This window comes from Piliocolobus tephrosceles, chromosome 12 (genome assembly GCF_002776525.5).
Source record: "Piliocolobus tephrosceles isolate RC106 chromosome 12, ASM277652v3, whole genome shotgun sequence".
NCBI classification, from domain to species: domain Eukaryota; kingdom Metazoa; phylum Chordata; class Mammalia; order Primates; family Cercopithecidae; genus Piliocolobus; species Piliocolobus tephrosceles.
In genome coordinates this window covers 52,529,659-52,542,813 of record NC_045445.1, presented here as the reverse complement: position 1 = coordinate 52,542,813, position 13,155 = coordinate 52,529,659, and the positions used below count along the sequence as shown (strand labels likewise).

Below are 13,155 nucleotides of genomic sequence, written 5' to 3'. Positions count from 1 at the left end.
TTTTTAGTCCTCTATAAGTGTTTGGAAGTTACTTATGTTTACATAAAATGAAGCTATTAATACTTTTCTATAGCAGTAACTGCACACCAGGAAGGCCAAGACAAACACTGATCAAGGAATGAAGTTTTCCCAAAGCTGCAGTATGAAAAGACTATAAACAGTTGATTCCATACACATGAATGGGTTTCTTTGCTATAGGAAATCCAAGTGGAATAAGGAATGGAGATGTCTAAAAAGGTTTCTTTAAGGAAAGAAGGATGACACCCTGCATGGATTTAGATTTCAGCCCCTTCTGCAACATCACATTCTTCTCCTGCACTGTCTGATGTCCAAAGTGTTAGGCTGTCTCTAAGCAACTGCATGATGAGGGTGCTTTGTATGAGTGTTCATTCAGTGTATCAAGTTCAGTTATGGCCTCATCAAAAGCCGTTTTAACCAGCGTGCAGGCAAGCTCTGGGTTATTAAGAATCTCATAGTAAAATACAGAAAAGTTAAGAGCAAGTCCTAGGCGGATTGGGTTGTGTGGGTTGCATCTTTCTTGCTTATATCAAAAGCCTCTTGGTAAGCTCCTTGGGAATTATCGTTTTGGATCATCACCATATGCAACTTCAGCAAAGTACCGGAAGTAATCACCCTTCATTTTCAGATAGAAGACCTTATTCTCTGGATTAGTTGCATTGCCTATTAAATATTTATCCAACAATTCCAGGACCGTGGTGCAGATGGATCTCAGCTCGGACTCCGCTTTCTCCTGATAGTCCTTAATCAGCTGCAAGTTCTTGTCGGAGGTGTAGGTCTTCTGCTGGGTGCTTGAGATGACTCTCCAGGCGGACCTGCGGTCCCGACCACGTTCTTGTAGGCCACAGAGAGCAGGTCCTGCTCCTCCTTGGAGAGCTCGGCGCCCTGCTCGGTCACGGCCTTCATGCAGGTGGCCATGTCGTCGTAGCACTCGGCCAGTTTGGCCTTCTGGATCAGCTCCGTCTTCTCCATGGCGGGCGCGGAGCCTGGCCGGGGCGGAGGGCGAGGAAAGCGAGGGCGAGCGCCGACCCGGAGGGAGAGGAGCCTGGAAAGCTGCGGCGGGGCGTGGCGGCGAGGCGCCAGGCGAGAACAAAAGGCCGGGAGGCAGCGCCGTCAGACAATGTGGCCGGCAGCCCGCTTTTGTCTCTGGCACAAAGCTGCGGTTGAGTTTCCCTATCCCCCGACCCCACCGCTGCCGGGCGCCCGGGGAGGCCGCTGCCCGCGGCGGGAGGAGGCGGGGGCGGCGCAGAAGCCCAGCGCGCTGGAAACCCAAGCTGCGGCCGCTCCGCCACCCCTGCCCGACCGGCCCAAGATAGAAGCGACCGTTTGATATCAGCCTTTTAAAAAAATGGATTCCACATATGAGGGAGATCAGGTGTTATTCCTCTTTCTGTGTCTGGCTTATTTCACTTAACATGATGTCCTCAAGGCTCATCCATGTTGCTGCACATGACAGGATTTCATTCTTTTTTATGGCTGGATAGTATTCCATTGTGTGTGTGTATTACATATATACATACGCCACATTTGTGTGTGTATATGTTTATATTCACACATTGTATATATATACCACATTTCTTTATCCATTGTTGGACGTTAGGTTGACTCCATTTCTTGGCTAATATAAATAAACATGGGAGTGCAGAGATCTCTTCAACATATTGTTTTTATTTCCTTTGAATAATACCCGGTAGTGGGACTTCTGGATCATATGGCAGTTCTATTTTTAATATTTTGAGGAACCGCTATACTATTTTCTATAATGGCTGTACTGATTTACAATCCCACCAACAGTATATAAGTGTTTTCCTTTCTCTACATCTTTGCCAACAAGCATTTTGTTTTGTCTTTTGATAATAGCTATCCTAACTGGAGTGAAGTGGTATTTTGTTGGGATTTTCATTTGCATTTCCCTGATAATTAGTGATGTTGAGCATTGTTTCATATATAAGTTGGCCATTTGCATGTCTTCTTTTGAAAAATGCCTGTTAAGGTCTTTTGCCTATTTTTCAATTGGGTTGTTGATTTTTTTTGCTCTTGAGTTAAGTTTCTTAGTATTCTAGATATTAATCCCTTGTCAGATGTATAGCAAGGACTGCTGGCATCTGTGGTGACAATGGGGACAGGTGGGAGCCTCTAGTTTACTTTTTCCCTGTAAGAAGTCGTCTCCCTGTATTTGATGCAATTCTGGTGGAGGAGACAGTGTAGAGAGGGCCTTGCTTCCCTCTCTATGGTGTTGTTCTGTGTTTCCATGCTCCACAGGGATTTTGCTCTCCCCTGTTGCTTTCCAGTGTACTTTCTCAGTCACTCCTGTTGAAATATAGTTGTTTATTTGTTGTTTTGTTTCCTTTTGTGAGGGGAATGAGTGCCAGGTTGACTCTAGTGGCTGTCTTGCTGATGTAAGTCAGAATTTTTCCGTTTTAGCTATGTTACCTAATTTACTGACATATAATTGTTCATAGTATGCCTAAGTAATCATTTTTATTTATGTAATGTTGGTAGTAATGTACCCGGTTTTATTCCTGAATTTAGTTATTTGTGTTTTTTGTCCTTGTTTAGTCTAGCTAAATGTTTATCAATGTTGTTGACGTTTTCAAAGAACCAGCCTTTGGTTTTTTTCCGCCATCATTTTTCATTCTCTACTCCATTTATTTCTGCTTTAATCTCTATTATATGCTTTCTCTTTTGCTTTGGGTTTAATTTGCTCTTCTTGTTCTAGTGTCTTAGGGTATAAGGCTATATTGTTGATTTAAGATATTTCTTTTTTAATATAGGATTTTGTAGCTATAAAAATTATGCATTGCAAAAGTTTTATTATGTTTTAGTTTTGATGTAACTCATAACATTTTCTTATTTGTTGTAATTTTATTTTTATTCTTTGATTCATTGATTATTTAGGAGTGTGTTGTTTAATTTCCACGTATTTGTAACTTTTCCAAATTTTCTTTTTATATCTAATTTCGTTCCATTCTTGTCCAAAAACATACTTTATATGACTTCAATCCTTTAAAATTTATTGCGTCTTGTTTTATGTCACAATATGTTGTCTATTTTGAAGAATGTTTTATGTGCACTTCAGAAGAATTTGTATTTTGCTGTTGGATAGAGTGTTCTATAAATATTTGTTATTTCTGTCTGGTTTATTTTGTTGTTCAAGTCCCACATTATTTGAAGTGGGGTACTGAAGTATCCAAATCTTGTGGTTGAATCATAATTTTCTCTTCCATTTTATCAGGATTTTTTCCTGTATTTTGGACCTCTATTGTTAGATGTATATGTATTTGTAAATGTTATATCTTCTTGATGGATTCACCCAATCACACACTCTTTTTTGTTGTTGTTGTCTCTAGTAACAACTTTTATCATAAAGTTTGTTTTCTCTGATACTAGTATAGCCACTCCAACTCTCTTTTGGTTAGTTTGCATAAAAAACCTTTGTTTTGGCCAGGGGCTGTGGCTCATGCCTGTAATCCCAGCACTTTGGGAGGCTGGGGTGGGCAGATCACTTGAGATCAGGAGTTTGAGACCAGCCTGACCAACATGGTGAAACCCCGTCTTTACTAAAATTGCAAAAATTAGCCAGGCATGGTGGCGTGTGCCTGTAATCCCAGCTACTCAGGAGGCTGAGGCCAGAGAATCACTTGAAGCTGGGAGGCGGAGGTTGCAGTAAGCTAAGATTGCACCACTGCACTCCAACCTGGGCAACAGAGTCTCTCTCAATATATATATAATTCTCTTACTTTCTACCTATTTGTATCTTTGTATCTAAAGTTTTTTTGTTATAGACAACACATAGTTGGATAATGCTTTTAAAATCTCATATAGTGCCAGCCACGGTGGCTCACACCTGTTATCCCAGCATTTTGGGAGGCCAAGGCGGGTGGATCACCTGAGGTCAGGAGTTCAAAACCAGCCTGGCCAACATGGTGAAACCCCATCTCTACTAAAAATACAAAAATTAGCTGGGCGTGGTGGTGGGTGCCTGTAATCCCAGCTGCTCGGAAGACTGAGGCACGAGAATTGCTTGAACCAGGACCTGGAAGGCTGAGGTTGCAGTGAGCCGAGATCGCACCACTGCACTCCAGCCTGGGTGACAGAGTGAGACTCCGTCTCAAAAACAAAACAAAACAAAACAAAAACAAAAACAAAACTCATATAGAACATAGATATTTTCTAGTGTAGCATCCTTATTCCCTTGTCATTTCACTTACTGTGTTTTAAAAAAATTTTTAGTGATTGCCCTGAGTATTACAATTAGCATTTTTAACTTATAACAATCTAATTTGAATGAACAGTAGCTTGATTTCAATAGTATATGAAGATTTTGTTCTTTAGTAGCTCCATCCTAACCCTCCTTTATGCTGTTGTTACCACAAATTACATATATATACATTGAGTGTCTTTTAACACAGATTTATAATTCTTGTTTTATGCAGTTGTCTTTTAAATAAGGAGAGAAAAAGTGTTATAAACAAAAAATACATTTATACTGTATTTTATTTTATTATTAATTTTTGAGACAGAGTCTTACTCTGTTATCCAGGCTGGAGTGCAGTGGTGCAATCTCTGCTCACTATACAGCCTCAATCTCCTGGGTTTAAACGATCCTTCCACTTCAGCCTCCCAAGTAGCTGGGACCACAGGCATGCACCACCACACCTGACTTTTATATTTTTAGTAGAGATGGGATTTCACCATGTTGAGCTGGCTGTTAACAAACTCCTGGCCTCAAGTGATTTACCCACCTTTGCCTCCCAAAGTGCTGAGATTACAGTCATGAGTCACCGTGCCCAGCCATACTTTTTTATTTATTTGTATCACTCATCATTTTTTGTTGAAAACTGGACTTTTGAATAATCTAATGTGGCAACTTTGGAAATCAGATGCTCTCCCTTTACCAAGGTTTATTGTTGTTTTGACTTGCTTTTACTAATGTGGGTGGGTGGTTGTTTTAGTGACTTCTCTGAACTAGTCTGTATTCTTTGTCATATGTGACCACTAAATTCTCTACTCAGCTATTTTAGAGATTAGTTCATGATTGGACAGAGAGCTTCTTAAACGCCCAGAACCAGCAAATCTCCTAGTCCTTGTCAGAGAACTCCATGTGCATGTTGGGGTGTACTTTCAACAATCAACCAGGCCATTAACAACTCTGCCTTAGCTTTCACTTCCTGATTGTGTAAAGGCTCAAGGTCAGCCAGACATGATAGTGTGGGGCCTTCTTGAGTCTTTCCAGAGCATGTGTACAGTTCTATGCATGCTTATGCCCTTCTAGATTTTCTGAAAAATGTAGGAGGTTTTCAAAGTGCTTATAGATATATTCTTCCCCAATTTTTCTGTTTAAGATTTTTTTATTAGTCTATTGTGTACCTTAACTGTTATTCACAGCCTAAGGCAGCTACAAAGCTAAATCACTTGCCTGTATTTGTTGTTGGCAAATACTCCCCCTGGAGAAGGCTTTTTGTACTGTGTTATCTCAGAGCAAGTGGTATTTTCCAGGGAACCACCAGACATATATAATAATGAGAGTTGTTTAGGAATGAGGCTTTGAATAAGCTGCCACCTCTTTCTGCTCCCTCACGTGTCAGACAGGCTGCTGGTTTTCTTCATAAATGTGGACTGTAATTTTTTAAGGCTACTGCAGAGCTAGAGAGTGGGAGATGGAACTAGGACAAGTTAAAATGACATAAAGCTCGCTTTTCTTACAGAGATTCAGGTGTTTTTCTTTAAAATACATTCCCCAGTTGCTGCAAGCCTTTGGTTAATTCCCAGAGTTCTGAAAATGTTGACTTTGACGAGTTTGGGCTTCAAAATAATTTTATGGGGGACTGAATTTGGGGGACCATTACTTTTCCATTTTCACTGATATTGCCTCAAGAATTCTTTTAAAAAGCTTATTAATATAATTATGTCTAAAAATATTAACAATACTGCCTTAATATATGTCTATTTTATGTTTCCCTGATTGTCTCAAAGTATTTTTATAACCATTTGTTTGATTCAGATATTTTAAATGGTCCTCAGATTACATTTGGTTGATATGTCTTTAATGCCTCATTTAATCTATAGGTTCTCCTTGTTCCTTTTTATTTTTGCAATTTATTTGTTGAAGAAACTGGGTGTTTGTCTTCCTAAGTTTCCTACATTCTAGAGTTTGCTCATTCTATTCTCATGATATTGTTTAACATGCTCCTTTGTCCCTTTTTTCCCTACAGGTTTAATTAGAGTAGATTTTATCTTTTGATAAGAATATTTCATATATACTATTGTCTGTCATTCTCCTTATATTTTAAAGCTATATTTGGGTGCCCATATCAGGGCCCTACAACAAGTGGATTAGAATATAGAGGCTCAGGCTAGGCGCAGTGGCTCATGCCTGTAATTCCAGCATGTTGGGAGGCCAAGGTGGGCGGATCACCTGAGGTCAGGAGTTCAAGACCAGCCTGGCCAGCATGGTGAAACCCCGTCTCTATTAAAAATACAAAAATTAGCCGCGCGTGGTGTTGTACGCCTGTAATCCCAGCTACTTGGGCGGCTGAGGCATGAGAATCGCTTGAATCTGGGAGGTAGAGGTTGCAGTGAGCCGAGATTGCGCCACTGTACTCCAGCCTGGGTGACAGAGCGAGACTCCGTCTCAAAAATAAATAAATAAATAAATAAGCAATAAAAAATAAAAAATAGAATATAGAGGCTTACCTATAATCTCTTCCTTCTGTGCACTCCCTCTTTCCCAAACAGATACACACTTATTCTCTCAGTAATGAAATATTTATTTCTAGGAATTGAAAAGTAACCTTTTCTTCCATTAAAATACTGGTTCTGTCAGTCTTAGATTACCACGACCATTATTAAAATCTTTATATGCATTTTTTACTATTTAGTATTTTTAGATTTTTAAACCCCAAACCTAAACCTTTGTCAGCCTAATTATACTGGAATTTTAAAAATGGTATCAGGCTGGGTGTAATGGCTCTTGCCTGTAATCCCAACACTCTGGGGGGCCGAGGTGAGAGGATCACTTGAGCCCAGGAGTTCAAAACCAGCCTAGGCAACATAGCGAAACCCCATCTGTACAAAAAATTAAAAAATTACCAGGGTATGATAGCACACACCTATAGTCCCAGCTACTCAGAAGACTGACGAGGGAGGATTGCTTGAGCCTGGGAAGTTGAGGCTACAGTGAGCCATGATCATACCACTGCACTCCAGCCTGGGTGACAGAGTGAGACCCTGTCTAAAAAAAATATTGTCATACATTATATCCAGTTCACATTCTAAGATATTGTGTGGATGCTTTTCATCCAGATTCTTCAGTGTGGCAGGCATTATTATAATAGTCTCATTTTACAGTTGAAGAAACTATAAGCTCTGAAAGATTGAATAATTCACACAAAGTCATTCATAATGGAGTCAGGTCTACCTTTCAGATCTACTAACACCAGATTCTATGGGATTTTTCATTATACCATTTTGAGAATAAAATCATATGGTATGGTATTGCAAGCTGCTCCTTGTACTCTTTTTTTTTTTTTTTTTTTTTTTTTTTGAGACAGAGTCTTGCTCGGTCACCCAGGCTGGAGTGCAGTGGTGCGATCTCGGCTCACTGCAACCTCTGCCTCCTGGGTTGAAGTGATTCTTTTGCCTCAACCTCCTGAGTAGGATTACAGGTGCCCCCCACCACACCCAGCTAATTTTTGTATTTTAGTAGAGACGGGGTTTCACCATGTTGGCCAGACTGGTCTCAAACTCTTGACCTCCTGATCCGCCTGCCTCGGCCTCCCAAAGTGCTGGGATTACAGGCATGAGCCACCGCACCCGGCCTCTTTATTTTTTGAGATGGAGTCTCACTCTGTCTCCTAGGCTGGAGTGCAGTGGTGCAATCTTGGGTCACTGCAACCTCCACCTCCTGGGCTCCAGTGATTCTCCTGCCTCAGCCTCCCAAGTAGGTGGGATTACAGGCACGTGCCATCATACTCAGCTAATTTTTGTATTTCAGTAGAGACGGAGTTTCCCTATATTAGCCGGGCTGGTCTCGAACTCCTGACCTCAGGTGATCCGCCCCCCCGCCCCCAGTGCTGGGATTACAGATGTGAGCACGACACCCAGTGCCTGGTACTCTCTTAAGAAAAATACCTCCTTTTTAAGATTATTAGTATCATAAGATCTAATAATACTTTGAAGGAGATAACATAGATACTGCAAGTATGGGCTATAATGTAATAAATCACACCAGGGTGAGGAAAATTGAAATGTTGCTCTCCACTTAATGCTTTAACATTACCAAATCAATGTTGTCTCCAATGACCACTTTCCCACAGTGAAAATTAAAACTAATCACTATATATAATTTAAACGTTTTGAATTATTGCCCTGAACTTAATCTTAGTTTAGAACAATTGAAACACACCAGAACTTTCTTCAAAGAAAAATGTATTTGAAAACTCCTGGTAAAAATACTGATTCTTCTTTTAATGATAAAAGATAAAATACACTCTTACTGAAGCAGAGAATAATGACCACTTTTGTTTTATAAAACATGTGTTTCCCGACCGGGCGCGGTGGCTCAAGCCTGTAATCCCAGCACTTTGGGAGCCCTAGATAGGCGGATCACGAGGTCAGGAGATCCAGACCATCCTGGCTAACACGGTGAAACCCCGTCTCTACTAAAAAATACAAAAAACTAGCCGGGCGAGGTGGCAGGCGCCTGTAGTCCCAGCTACTCCTGAGGCTGAGGCAGAATGACGTAAACTCGGGAAGCGGAGCTTGCAGTGAGCTGAGATCCAGCCACTGCACTCCAGCCTGGGCGACAGAGCAAGACTCCGTCTCGGAAAAAAACAAACAAACAAACAAAAAACATGTGTTTCCCTCACCCCTAATTGAGTACACATGCTCCAGGAAAAAAATCAAGGCCAAATACTGCTAATAATGAAAGGGAAGAATATTAGGATCATAATTTAATTAGCTCTAAGGATCTCTTTGCTCGTCGCGAAATAAAAGGATCAATGATCCCTTGGAGCACTTCAAGGCTTTTCCTTTCAATTAGCCATTGTGACCAGATTGGCTATTCAAAGGCATGCTTTTCAAACTGGGTATGAGTACTCCCAGGGAAATTAAAAACTGTATAAATATACACACACTCACAAAGTGAGGAATGGCATTTTTACTCAGATTATTTGCCAAAAACAAAGTATCCTGAATTGGGTCAGAGCAAATCTTCTGAAGAATATATGATGTCTGTATGGCATAAACTAATATCTGGGAGTAGGAAGAAAGTTCTCTCTTCTGCTTTATTATACTTGGATACCACATCCAAAGCAAAAAATTCTAAGCAAAATAATCTGTTTAGAGGAAGATTTAATGGGCAATAACAGTCTTTCCTGCAACTATCGATTTGAGAGAGAAGCAGTTATTTTACTTATCTAATTTGAATGCTGGGATAACATACTTTTTTCTCGAAGTGTTCAATGGGACCATTGACCTTTTTTTTTTTCTTTTAAAATTGATATTGTCTTTTTAAATATTTTTCTTTTTCTTTTTTGAGATGAGGTCTTGTTATATTGTCCAGGCTGGTCTTGCACTCTTGGGCTTGAGCAATCCTCCTGCCTCAGCCTCCCAAGTAACGGACTACAGGCATGTGCCACTGTACTTAGCTAATAAATATTTTTTTCTTTTCTACAGTAAAAATTCACAGATCTCAAGCGTAGCTCACTTAATTCTCTCTCTCTGTCTCCCTCACACACACCCATCTCTTTCTCTCTCACACACATACACACACACAATCATTTAGCTACTACCACCCAGATCAAGATGTAGAACCATTTCCAGTACCTCAGAAGACTTCATGCCCCTTCCCACTTGATACTCTCGAAGGTAACCACCGTTTTAACCTCTATCACAATAGGTTTATTGCCTGTTTTAAAACTTCATTTAAATGAAATCAAACTATGTACTTATGTGTTTGACTTTTGCTCAACATTATTTTCTTTTTTTTTTTTCTTTTTGAGACAGTCTCACTCAACTGTTGCCCAGACTGGAGTGCAGTGGTGTGATCTTGGCTCACTGCAACCTCCGCCTCCCAGGTTCAAGCGATTCTCCTGCCTCAGCCTCTCGAGTAGCTGGGATTACAGGCATGTACCACCATGCCTGGCTAATTTTTTGTATTTTTAGTAGAGATGGGGTTTCGCCACGTTGGGCAGGCTGGTCTCGAACTCCTGACCTCAGGTGATCCGCCTGCCTTGGCCTCCCAAAGTGCTGGAATTACAGGCATGAGTCACTGCACCCAGCCAATATTATTTTCTTGAGATTTATCCATGTCATTGCACATTCTAGTAGTTTCTTCTTTTTTTTAGCTGCTATGTACTAATTCCATTGTGTCAATTTACTACAATTGGTTTATTCATTCTAGAGTATAAAAACATTTGAGTTTCCAGTTTTTGAATTATGAACAAAATGGATATGAACAGTCTTGTACATATCTTTTATAGAACATAAGCACTCATTTTGGTTTAGTTCATATGCAGGAGTGGAATTTCTTGGTCATAGAATGAGATGTATGTTTGGCTTTTGTACAAAGTCACTTTTTGCCAAAGTGACTTTTTGTAAAAAGTCACTTTTTGCCAAAGTGATTATATGTTTATTTACATCACCACCAGCAATGTTTGACAGTCTCAATAGCTCTATATCTTCATCAGCATTTGATTTTGTCTGTCTAATTTAACCATTATGTTGGATGTATGGTAGTATCACAATGTCATTTTAGTTTGCATTTTCCTGATGATTAATGATGGTGAGCATCTCTTCATAGGCTTATTGACCATATGGATATCTTCTTTTTTTTTTATCACTTAGTCAAAATTTATTTCAAGGCCTGAAAACATTCAGACTAATCAAAATGGTACTACTGTAACTTCTTATAATACATAATATAAAAGTTTTTGAAAAATATAGACACAACCCCTAAACAACACACTATTTGATTCTCAAAAGCAATGGCCATTTCACAAGATGTAAAGGGACAATAACATATCAAATAACTTTCACACACCTAAAGAGAGCATTTAACAGCAAGCTAGCCAGACAAAACACAAATATTTTTACATTTCCCATGTTTGTTTTTAACTTTACTTTGTAACGCCACTGATAACTGAGGCTTCTTTCAAGTACAAGATTTCTAAAAAGTAATAAGCAAAACAAAATCCAACTGTATTTATATCAGTCCCTCTTCTCCAACAGCTTTAGATGTTTTCCTGAATACTTTTTATGCAAAACAAAGCATTTTTGTTAAAATCAGTTCTAATTCATTTATGCAGATTAGGGGAAAGTGATTCATAATAAATTAACTTTAAAATTACCTTCTATCTGCTTCTACCTCTATTCCCCCATCACCACCAAATCTGTTGCTACAGTGAACAATGATGCAATGTACTGTTTGAGGGGGCCCAAAGCAATCTGTAATTTTTTTTTTTTTTTTGAGACAGAGTCTTGCTCTGTTGCCCAGGCCGGAGTGCAGTGGTGTGATCTAGCAATCTGTAATCTTAATTTCCCACATATTAGTTAGTAGGAGGAAAAATCCACAGTATGAAGGCTATTTAACTAAAACTTTATGCTTTTCCCTCAAGCTGTAAGTACTCTTTAGACTAGCATTAAATTACATTGTGCATATACAACTACACCCGTTTAGATTTGCCTTGGAATATAATTAATTTCTAAGACCTTAAATATTAAAAATAATTCTCTATTTCATAGTTTAATTGGCTCTTAAATAGTTTTGCTGGGAGGAGAAACATTTTGTGTTCTTTAAGCAATTGATACGTGTAAATGTGTTCACTTAAGTCTTGAGAAAACCTAAGGATGAAGTCTATTGTTTTGTTTTTCCTTAAAAAGGAAAAAAGAACCAAAGAAAAATGTTGAATAACAAGAATATTTACCTTTAAAAAGAAGAAACGTTATCCAACAAAAAGGAGACATATAGATTTGAAAACACTTATTTTGCTGTCTTCAATAACAACAAAAAACAGATAGGCAGGGGAAGTCCAGAGGACTCAGAATTGAAGCAGCTCTATACAATAATGAAGGTGGTACAATGATGTGACTGCAAAGAAAATGACTACAACAAAATTTTACAAATATCTGCATGTTTGTAATGTATTAATGCACAAAATATCAAAAATACAAAGCCTGAGTTTCTTCCCCGCTGGTTTATGATAAACTATCAACCTTCTATTTAATGCATTTCCTTTTTTTTTTTTAAATTTATAGAAATGGGGTCTTGCTATATTGCCCAGACTGGTCTTGAACTCATCAGCTCAAGTAATCCTCCCACCTCGGCCTCCCAAAGTGCTGGGATTACAAGTGTGAGCCACTGCACTTGGCCTTAATGCATTTACTTTTATAAGCCTCTGTTTAGAAGTACACACTATACAAGAACATACATGCTGGTATTTTACCATGATAATTTTAGTTTTTATCTCAAACTAGTGACTTGCCTTTTTACCCATACTTATACACATGTAATACCTTTCTAGTGGTACATGTTAATCAATATATATATATTTTAAATCTTGATTTTTAACTGAATCTTTTTAGTGCTATGACATAATGGGCTTAATTGAACAGTTGAAGCATGGTATGGTAACTACATTGTACTGTTTAAACTAATTCACATTGTACACATATACCAAAACAACACCTTATACCCCATAAATATATACATTATGATTTGTCAATTAAAAACAATTATCAATAAAATGTAAATTTATATGGAAAAACAAAGGTCCTAGAAAAGCCAATCTTAAAACAACAACAGCATGCCTATCTGACCAGATTTATCTCCAACTTTATGGGATGGTAAGGACAAGAATATAGTAAACAAGATGGCCGAAATATACCTATTTATGCTATCTCCCTATTGGTTCTAATTCTGCCCTCTAAAAGTGCAGAGAATAGTTTCAATTCCTCTTCTACATAATAGCTCTTTAAAAATTGTAAGATAGCTGTGACTTCTTTTCTTCTTTGCCCCAAGCCTTCTCTTTCTAGTGTAAGCAACTAGATCTTTACTATCTTGGTCATCCTCAACAAGCCATCTAATTAATTGGTATTGTGCCTGATATTATCTACTTTTAAAATATAGTCTCAGAT

At 38.8% G+C, this 13,155-nt stretch overlaps 1 pseudogene; it reads right to left on the bottom strand.

Moving 5' to 3' along the window:
- Positions 1 to 275: 275 nt before the first annotated feature.
- Positions 276 to 990, bottom strand: LOC111536529 (annotated as a pseudogene).
- Between the last annotated feature and the right edge of the window lie 12,165 nt (positions 991 to 13,155).